Here is a 12,297-nt window from a genome sequence, read left to right as displayed (position 1 = left end):
TGATTCAACAGTCATTTACTATCCTACTTACATTCATCGATATACAGATCCGTTCACCACAGAATAACCATTTTCATTCAATATCATATTTGGATTTTGAACTATCAAAATTCAACAAGTGGCCTAATGAAGAAAACATTGGACAAAATAAAATTTGTTAGAAACAAACAAATTAATTATAAAGAATTTTGTTAAGAATCCACGCTAACTGTTCCTAGCTAACTGTTCCTAGCTAACTGGTTATATTTTATTTACCGCAATTTAATTATCGCAATTTACATTCTCGCAATTTACATTCTCGCAATTTTATTTATCGTCATTTAATTTCTGTTATTTACTTTTACACACTTTAAAACGGGACACGTATACAAGGTTTCGACATATCATATCGACCCATCTATATATATATCTCGGAACAATCAAAGGCACTCTATATGCAAATGACGGAGTTAGCTATACAGGGTTGAGGTTGATTCCAAAATATATATAAAGTTTGAGTTGTGATCAATACTGAGACCGGTACACGGGTCACGATACGTATTAATTAATTCGAGTATTATATATTAAAATTATATATGAATTATTGGACTAGACTATTGGACTATTGGACTATCAACAGTGGACAATTAAAATGAATTAAAATATTGATTATAACATATGAAATTAAACAATTCTTCAAGTTTGCCACTTGATTTCATCTTAAACCTCATTTGAATCTTGACGATTCCAATCCATGTTCAAATCTTTCATGATTCTTGAAAACACCTCGATCGAGAGGATGAACCAGCCGCACTTCATCTAATGAAGAAAAGATTGATGCATATAGTTATGCACCTGAAAAACTCTCAGAATCTGAGTAAACGTTTAACACGTAGCTGTGCTAACTCCTTTAGTGTTATTATTCCCCAAAATAACAATGCAATTCCTTTCCAAATTAGCCAAATTTTGTCACAGCTCCAGCAAGTCAACTTCGACTTTTCGTTCGCATCAACCTTATTATAACTTTGATATATATGTTTTCCACTGTTATTGTTACCGATAAACCTTTTATATTCCATCATATTACTAGCAGACGTAGCAGCAACCTCGTTGCTCCTTGGCTTAAATCTCTCCGACAAATCACAATATTTATCTACTGAAGTCTTATCGACATCTTGTAGCGATGGTTGCCATACCAAATACCGGGAAGCATTAATCATTAACTCTCGAGTTTCGCAGTGTTCCTACGTCAACAGTTATATATATAACGTATATCTTCTGGACCGATGAATTTTAATTCGGAATCTCTGAATTTCCTGAAAAACCCTCTAGCTTACAAATCAGATCTCTGAGTTCTGAAAATGCTAATGAAGCAGCAAAAGTTGTAAATGGTCTTAATGGCCAAAAGTTTGATGATAAAGAATGGAGTGTTGGAAACACTCAATAGAAAATTGGTACTGGAAAGCGGATTATGAAAACTATGAAGGAAGCTGTGAAAAAATCACCAGGACTAAACCTGTACTTAAAGAATCCAGATGATGTTGTGTCTGATGGAATCTTTAGCGAATACCTTACCCCTTACTTATTCTAAATCCTTGCGGACAAATTTCTTCATCATCTTCTGATCTTATATATTTTAAATTCTAAGATATCATCGCATCTTTCGATATAAATATCTTAGATATTTCTGAAGATACCCTCATAAATATCTTTGTTCGAAATTATCTATCTCTTTGTGCTATCCGTGTTACATCATAAAGGAAACTATTTTAGTTTCTAAATTTCTTTAAAATTTGAGTTTGAATTATGAATAAATTCTTAGAGAAGTGTTGGGAATTGAAGCATGGATTAGTATAATATAATGACACTTGGCTAACGTGATTATATTACAGTAAGTCATGCTGAGTTTCTAATGACACATGATGATTCTCAGTACCATCATCATGTGTCATGTTACACAACTCTTTCATTCTACTTAATCTCTAAGCATATCACGAAAATATTTCCTTGATATTTCTGTTCTTCCGTAATTCCAACAGTTGCTAATAAATTGTGCTATCACATTTTCTTTCTGATTAGAAGATTTCCATAAATTCCTTGAATCCCTGAAATCTACTATGACTACGTCAAAAGTTAAGACGAAACTTTTCACTCTTTTGTGACAGCTTCACTCGTACGCTTCACGTAATCGAATTGTTTTACCATTATTACTAAATGGTGATAAAACTCTAGATATTAACTTATACTCGTCATAAAAACATTTTTATTGTTAGCCATGACGACCTCACTCAAATTTCGGGGACGAAATTTCTTTAATAGGTGGGTACTGTAACGACCCGGTAAATTCCGACTAATTTTAATCCAAACCCTCGATACGATTTAATATTTTTGACACGATAAGCAAAGTCTGTTAGGTTGAGTCTTAAAAATTTTGAACTATTTTAATGTTATCATTTAACCTTTGACTATTTCCGATGACTCACAGTATGATTACTTGAAAATTTATATGCATATATTCAATATATATCATAATATGAAATATTATATATATATATATATATATATATATATATATATATATATATATATATATATATTGTAATTGTTATAATTAATGATGTAAAATAATAAATAATAATTATTATTTAAAAAATATTTATATATATATATATATAAATAAAGTATATTAGATATATATTTTAAGATTTCGAATTTACTTAGAAAATGATAGTAACACCCAGATATCATTCGGACGATATAATACTCCAGAAGACTGTCGGCACATTAAGACCATTTTAAGGCCTGCTATGATTTCTAAGACACGGTTAATAATTCTTAATTTTATTATAATATTTAAATTATATTATTAATTGTAATTGCAATTTGTAAGCTTATGTATATGATTATATGATATTAGTTTTAACCACAAACTCAACAATTCATATCCGTAATTTTAGGGAGTGATTAATACTGTATCCATTTTTAATTTAAATTTTTTTTTTTTTTCATTCTCCCTAATCATATCTATCTGAGTCTATATATATACAATATACATGAATTGATAGAATATAGATTCATCATCAATTTTTTTTTTCTTTTCTTGTTCTTTACATGAACTCCCAACATCAAACAACTTTTAACTTGATCTTTAATCTTGTTGCAACTACTTAAACGAACACCACCACCAAACAGTTGTTTTCGAATACCATACAAATTATTACCTCGAATACTCATAAAACAAACACCCAGAAATCACCATTCGATGATCACCTGCTCGACTACTCGGTTTATCTACTCCGAACTATTTTGGGTCTGTTTTCAGTTCACTAAACCCATCACCTTTCCACACCGTTTGCATATAAATGAGAACCTTGGTTCACCACTCATATCCGTCACCACCTTGATCATCCTTCATCACCACGGCTATCATCTACACCACCACGGTATGAGTATAAAACCGCCAATCACGAACCACCATCTCCAAACACAACCCAACTTGAAACCCCACCTTCCTATTAACTGCTACAACTAATTGTGTTTTCTGATTAAACCAAGATTACTACTTTTTCTTTCTGTTTTGTTCGCTGGTTCACAAGACCCAAACAGTCCACACACAAATACCAACCACTATCGAAAATTCCTGCTTCCTTTCGTGATAAGACACAATCGTAACACCACTTTCACAACCAAACGATAACTACCATGATCATCTATGTCCACCACATCACCACCGTAGACCACCCATCACCGTTACCTCTTATCTCTCTCTCCTTTCCTTTCTCTCTCCCTTGAACTATCAATCACCATGGTTCATTATCTTCTTACGGTTGCAACTAGAAACGAACTTCCTAATCACCACTCTACCTCACCACCTCCATGAACACCGTAAAGCCACCGTGATCACCACCACCGTAAACAGTGGTGGCTGCTATACATGTTTTCTGCTGCTATGCTTTTTACCTTCCTGTTTATAATCTAGCGATAAGATAAAGGTGATTAAAATGATATACATCGATGATGATATGATAATATAAAGATGATGTAAATTAGGTGAGATAATGAGGATACAGAAGATAGATACAAGTAGATAACGATTGTGATAAGGATGGATAATAAAGCAACTAGTGGAGCATTATTATATTTTTGCCAAGTTCCTGTGTTCCACAACAGCCACGAGTGTCAAGGGTTGGATTGGATTTGGGCCGTGTTTCAATCAGTAGGAACATGGGCCGTTTAATTTGGTAATTGGGCTATATATAGATTAAGATCTTGGGCTCGTGAAGTGGGATGATAAGAGCTATTGATTGTTGCTTAAATACGAAGTGTTCATTTTTTTTAGTAAGGGTGACGGGTTGATAATGATAATGATGGTGAGACGATATTGGTAATGATATATAGATGAAAATGAATGATAATGAATATGATGATGATGAGAAAATAACAGGAATATTCGAGTTAACATAATTAAAAGAAAGAATTAAATCGGAAATAAAGTAACGGTTAAGAGATTGGCTGGATGTTTGGTTCAACCAAGAGGTCTCGGGTTTGAACCTCGGCTTAGACATTTTCTTTTTAGAAACACATAGCGTAATGCATTCAGGATAGCGGGACGTCGGGAGTTTAAACCTGGATTTGGACATTTTTAAGGAGAACTTCTTTAAGGTAGTTATTACTAATGTTATCATTAATATTATTAATGTTATTATTATTATTATTATTATTATTATAATTATTATTATTATTCATATAAATATTAGTATCATTATTATTATTAGTATTAGTATTATTATTTTATTATTAGGATTATTATGATTATGAATATTTAAGGTTTCAAAAATAATGTTAAAAAGATGATTAAATAAAATGATTATAATTACGAACATGAAAATGAAAATGATTTAAGTTATAATTAAATTATGATAAAAATTATTATTAGCTATCCTTATTATTAAAAGTTATCAGTTATATCAATATTTTTTTAAAAGTATCATTTTTATAAATTATCTTTTTATTATTACTAATACAAAATAAAATAATTTTTTTTATTTATTATTGTCAATATTATTTTATCAACTAACTACTAGTTATTTAAAACTATATTTACTACATATAGCATAAATATATTAATATTATAAATAATAATGAACATAATCAAGTAGGTTATTAATGAAAAACATAATAACAAATTAAACACTAATAATATATAAATTATTCGATTTCAATTACATGTGTTAATATACATGATTGAATTATAGGTTCGCGAATCCGAGGCCAACCCTATACTTGTTCAATGTCGTTATATGTATTTTTACTACAAAATACAATATGTGAGTTTCATTTGCTCCCTTTTTATTTGCTTTTGCAATATATATTTTTGGGCTGAGAATACATGCGCTGCTTTTATAAATATTTACGAGATAGACACAAATACTTAAAATATATTCTACGTTGAGTTGTACCACACTGCATATCTTACCTAATAGCTTGGTAACTACTATTTACATGTGGTATTGTAAACGTGAATCCTGTTGATAGATCTATCGGGCCTGACAACCCCAACCGGACTGGACGACCAGTATTCAACGGTTGCACAATACTTCGTTTCGGTGACTACTCTTGGTACAGTGTAGTGAGATTTCATAATAAAGGAAATATGCGACGTTGATTAAATGTTAAGTATGGTTACCAAGTGCTCAACCACTTAGAATATTTTTATTAAAACGTATGTGTATATGAAATCTTGTGGTCTATTAAAATATTGAAATGATTGTTATGATAAACTTATGAACTCACCAACCTTTTGGTTGACACTTTTAAGCATGTTTATTCTCAGGTACGAATTAAGTCTTCCGCTGTGCATTTGCTTATTCTAAGGACATTATTTGGAGTCGATCATCGCAATGGGACCAAATGTTGATGACTTCGTCCAGGTGGATTAGGACGGGTCCTCACACTGGATATCACCCTTTTAGCTTGGTAGCCTAAGAATTTGGGAACAGACTCCCAAATTGACGCGAATCCTGAAGATAGATCTATGGACTTTGACACGTCCCATCCGGGTTACGGATGCTTTAGTACTTCGATTTTATATACAGATGAGTGTACATGTATATTGGGGATATTCTAGATGCATTTGTTAATGTCGGTTACCAGGTGTTCACCATATGAATGATTTTTAATTCGCAGTTTATGTGTACTATTTTATACTCGGGTTACGTGTACAATTATATATCTGAAATCTTGTGGTCTATTAAAATGATGGAAATGAATATTTATAATAACTAATGAACTCACCAACCTTTTGGTTGACACTTGAAAGCATGTTTATTCTCAGGTTTGAAAGAAATCTTTCGCTGTGCATTTGCTCATTTTAGAGATATTACTGGGAGTCATTCATGGCATATTTCAAAAGACGTTGCATTCGAGTCGTTGAATTCAACAAGATTATTATTAAGTCATTTATAGTTTGGATATATTATGGAATGGTATGCATGCCTGTAAACTTTTAAGGATATGAAAGTTTGTCTTTTAAAAACGAATGCAATGTTTGTAAAATGTATCATTTAGAGGTTAATACTTCGCAATGAAATCAACTATTGTAATTCGTTTATAATCGATATGAACGGCTTGTTAAAGTTGAAGTTAAGGGTTAGGGTTTTGGGTTATTGATGAACATAAAACCCATTATTGGTGACTTTGAGGTGGGTAAAATTGAGTCATGAGGACTCAATAATAACTAACCTAGGGTTTCAAAGTGTTAATTGGTGTTTATGAGTTTTAATTGGTTAGTTAATTACTAGTACACCTAGATATTAAGTAAATGGGTGTGTTAACCTTGAGATGGGTCAATGGAGTCCTTGGTGACCTAAGTGGTTTAATGGGTGTGAAAATGCGATAACCTTGTGTTAAAAAGTGTATTAAGACCATAATCGAATTAATGTTAGGGTTTGGCGGAATCCCGACCTAGTGTTAGAGTTAATGGTGCAAATGGGTCACATTTGCACTACGGGTCAAAATGACACTTGAGTGGTGAGTGAGTTGGTTCACCAACTTGAATGTATGATTAATATTGTTCATAATGTAATAGGTGCGTTACGTTGAAGGTTGCGAGCTCGATTTATCATTTACCAAAAGGCGATAAGGTGAGTGGAATAATTATACATGTGTGTATGTAATGTATTTACTTGTGCGAAATGCGATGGGGTTTTAAGTTCGGGTATGCGATACCACATCGTGTTGGCATGGGATGAGGGTTTAAAGTTCGGGCGTTCGATACCATATCATATGTATGTGTGCGGGCGTGAAGTGTGGGTTTAAAGTTCGGGCGTTCGATACCACATTTCACGTGATGGGTTTAAAGTTCGGGCGTCGATACCACCCAAGGGACTAGTGATGCATACTAGTGGCGTATGCGTGGCTAACGGTTCATTCGCGAGAATCGTTCCCTTTGTGTTTTGGTTAACCATGGTTGTGTAGTTGTAGTATAGCATATTATGTTGTTCGTGTTATATGCTATTGTTGTGCTAGCTCGTGTTATCGAATTTAGCGTTATACTTTGCGATGGTATGCTAATGTAAATGCTAGCGTGTATGAGGTAATTGTGTAAGTGATTGCAAGTAAGTAGATTATATATGTACGTGTATAATTATTGCATTCACTAAGCGTTTTGCTTACTCTCTCGTTGTTTACCTTTTTATAGGCTCCGGCGTGGACAAGGGAAAGGGTATTCGTTTGGACTAGTGATCCCGCTTCGTTATGTTAGGAGAAGCTTTTGAACGTTTAGCTTTTGAAGTTTGACCAAGAGTTGGGTAGTTTAACCCCCAAACATCATGCTCTAGTGTCGTTTGGAATTTAAACTAATTTGGTCGAAACTTATATTTTGTACGAAATTCGTAATTCGGGACGATGTGGGCCCGATTTTGTAAAACTTTTTTTATTATTGAAACGTGTTAGTGTTACTTATTATAATGTGTTGTGAAAAGCGTTTCATCTAAAATTGTCGGGAAGTGGGAGATCTTTAAGCGAAAATTGAAAAATTTGGACAGCGGGCTGTCAGGCAGTCTGCGCGCCGCGCACATGAGGGGCTGCGCGCCGCGCACCCCTCTGTTATAAAAAAAATAAAAATTTATTTACGCGTATTCGATTGTATAACGGGTTGGGTCGTTACAGTATACGAATATCATACCATATTTGGATCATGCTATCAAAATTATATTTAATGATCGAGTCTTTGATGAGAGCCCAAGTACTTTGAAAGGGGGGCTTCTAGAGTTTCAATACTTCATTTCATGTCAAGCAAAGTCTAAAGAAGATCTATGATTTTTGAGCAACAAAGTTCAAGACTCTTGTTTCATTTAGAAGATAAAATCAATTTATTACAACTTACATCTAGGGGAAATTGTTGGGGTTAGAAAAGAATAACTAAGGTGTAAGTGTGCGATATGATTAGCAATGTAAGAGACTTCTATAGTCTATAAATACCGAGTTCCCATACTACTCATCTTAGAGCTTTTTATTATCATACACACACAATTAGATGTTTACATCTCCAAACTCTCTCAACACATTGTCGAGGACTTGTACTAAACTTGCAACGTTAGCTTGATCCTTATCGAGTTAACAGTTGAAGAAAGCCGTTGATTCAGTCTTCACTACGATTGAATTTCATGTGCTAATCCATTTACGAATCTCAGAATAATAATACATGTTACATATTATTTCTGATATGAGTTTGTTTATTCATATTCATTTTTATCATATATTCTTCATCATATACCTATTTCGATTGCATTAAACCGCTTAAACACGTTGATTGAAGTTAAATCTAGGAATAATAAGGTATTGGTTACATCTGATCCTGTAAAACTAGCCGAGTTGATATTAGTATTTTTTTTTTTTTTTTTTTTTTTTTTTTTTTTTTTTTTTTTTTTGAAAGGCAATGTTAGTGGTTAGCTCACGAAGTTAATTCACGAAAATCCCCCCCCCCCGAGACTCGAACCCTGGTCTCCTCGAACACCATGTTAACATGGTGACCAATGAGGCAAAGCCCCTCGAACACCATGTTAGCTCACGAAGATATTAGTATTTTTACCATGGAATCGGGTCATGTAGCCTCCACCATGACAGGAAATCCCTCCAAAGTGGGGCGACGAACCTGCAACTTGCAAATAAATGATCCATATCCTCTTGATGACAATCACATAAAGCACAATTTGGTGTATCATGTTTGATGAATTAATATTTTTTTAACTGCCCAAAACCCTTGTTTCATTACCTTTACAATATCAGAGAACATAAAAAACAGGTTTCAATTCACTGCCAGCAAATATATTGTGAGCAAACCTGAAGAAGTTTGACGGTATCTGTAGAAACGAGATACATAAAATAGGTAAGGATTAAGGATACATATTTAATAATTAAATATAGAATTAGATTGCAATCTAACCGTTTTTCATATGAATATCTCATACCCTCCATGTCCAGCAACTAATGAGAATCAAGCTGAATCTACAAACATAACAAAACCAAACAATCCTAGTGAGCAAATTGTGAAAATAATAATGAATGAAGAAAACAAAAAATGCCTTTTCTTGTGTTTTTTTTTTCAAGTATCCCAATCGGGAAGTCAATTGTCAAAAAACTGGGGCCAAAAAAAATTAAAACCCATGATGGGATTCGAACTCTGGTGGCGGTAAAAAATAACACGGAGGTCTGAGATTAACCAACAAAACTGAGAAGCTATTTAAATTACTTCTGAAAACACAAAATTTATTTAATCGTAAGAAAGTTAAAAACTGGAGAACATAACGTAAACAAAAATTAAAACAAAACTAATTAACAAAAGACGTGTTTAACCTCGTGAACGGTGTCAAGCTCAAGACATGTAGTATTAGTTGATAATGTGTTCGAATTAGGGTAATCAAGAAGACTTAATGAAAGATTAGGGGTGACCAATTGTTGAAAGATTCATTTTTTATTTAAGTTGTTATTTTTTCAAAGAAAGGACAGTTGATTGAATTTGGTGTTTAATTCAAAAATACATGTTAACAAACGTATTCGGTTACATTATGATATAATTTTGTGTTCAAATATTATTTAGAACGAGGTTTCAATGTTTAGTAACTCGCGCGATCATATATGTCCTAATAAATATTAAAAATAGACTATGTAACAAAGACACACGACTAGGGCAATTTGCTTTTATAAATCGGTTATACAACATAATGTAATTAAACGTGTTTGTTCTTGTAAACGATTTATGATCTCGTCTAAACAAGAAAAGTTATTTAAACAAAAAAAAGTAGATAGAACCTACTGTAGAATTAATGTGCAAGGTACAACATATAGTTTTGATCGGGTGAGACCGTATCCATATCCATATCCATTTAGTTTTTGATCATCCATATCCATATCCATATCCGTTTAATTTCAGTTCATCCATCCATATCCATATCCAATGGATTAAGCGGGTTAATGGATATCCATTGGATATTCAAAAAATGTTATAATATTTCTCAATATGTGATTAAAATAACACGTAATATAGGGGTGTTCATCGGTTCGGTTTTCGGTTTGTTCGGTTTATTCGGTTCGGTGTATTCGGTTTTGAAATTTTTTTAGGCAAAACCGAAAACCGAACCGAAAACCGAATTCAAAGTTAAAACCGAACCAAACCGAAAACCAAATTCAAATTCGGATTCGGTTCGGTTTTCGGTTAAACCGAATATTATGAAAAAACTGAGAACGTTGGTAGTTTAATTGTGGCGTTACTGATGTCTTAGTTATTTATATCCTAAAACAATGACGTATTATTAAATTATCAAGAATTCGATGATTTATTAATATTTATAGCTTAATTATGACATTTAGTGCTTCTGTTATTAAGAAGAAGAACATAATAATTTAAGTAACATAATTATAATCTGAGCTACCAAATCTTCATATGGGTAAGAATATATTTTATTGATTGAATCCCAAATTATAATGACACTAAAACATAAATATACAAATTAAATATATAAAAATTTTGAATTCGGTTTTGACATCGGTTTTCGGTTAAACCGAATTCAGAATTTTCAAAACCGAAAACCGAACCGAAAACCGAATTCAAATTCGGTTTCGGTTTGACGCGATCCGAAAACCGTTTATCAAATTCGGTTTGGTTTTTTTCCGGTTTGGTTTCGGTTTGGTTTTCGGGTTCCACGAACCAAATACTGACCACCCCTAACGTAATATAACAAAAATATAAACAATGTGGCATAATTAAAATCTATCCATAATAACGAGTGATATTTGTCGAAGATATAACATAATTTGTTAAACTTACAATCAAACATAGACTGACAAATTAAATGTGTAATTTTTATGTATATTTGATTACATATACGTGTTTTATTGTTATATTTCATGGTTAATTCATTATATAATTTCAAGAAACATATAAGTGTAATTGTAAATGCATTTAAAATACTAAATATGTTTGCATCTATATTTAAGTATTTATATGAATTTCGGGTGTATTTGGATATATCCATGGATGAAAATTTTTCATCCATATCCATATCCGTATCCATTTAGGTTCATCCATATCCGTATCCATATCCATTTATATCATCCATATCCATTATGTATCGGGTGGATCGGATGGATATCCATTGGATCGGATGACCATTGTCATCCCTACATATAACTATATGGCCAACCTCATTTGAGCCTTCGAGGTCACACACATATACACCGAGACGTCAAATAATATATATATATATATATATATATATATATATATATATATATATATATATATATATATATATATATATATATATATATATATTACTGAAGTAACAAAATAGTAAATCGAAATTAATTCATTTACTATTCATATGAATAGTAAATGAATCGAAATTAATTAATTTACTATTCACATGAAAGCGACATGATAGAAATTATTAATTATAAGTTACATAACATACCCCTGAAATATTTGAGAAATATGACTTTATGATATATATTCGTTCTAATTTGAATTCACGAATTTTTCATAAAGGTTCACGGGTGTTTTGAAAAAAAATATCTTTATATATAGCACCAAATTAGTTCATATCGTATTCTTTCAGTGAACTAAAAAAACACATATTACATATTTTGATTTCATAATATTAACCAAAGGTTGATTAATATTACTTGGGTTTGGACTAGCATCCATTGACGGTTGTTTGAAGTGTAGTGTGGACTATCCAAAGAGATGGTCATACTTTTGATCGTAAGTTTCTCTCCGTCTCATCAATTCTTCAAGAAATGTATATTGTTAACTCCTCT

This window comes from Rutidosis leptorrhynchoides, chromosome 5 (genome assembly GCF_046630445.1).
Source record: "Rutidosis leptorrhynchoides isolate AG116_Rl617_1_P2 chromosome 5, CSIRO_AGI_Rlap_v1, whole genome shotgun sequence".
In the NCBI taxonomy this organism is placed as follows: domain Eukaryota; kingdom Viridiplantae; phylum Streptophyta; class Magnoliopsida; order Asterales; family Asteraceae; genus Rutidosis; species Rutidosis leptorrhynchoides.
This window is presented reverse-complemented; position numbering follows the sequence as displayed.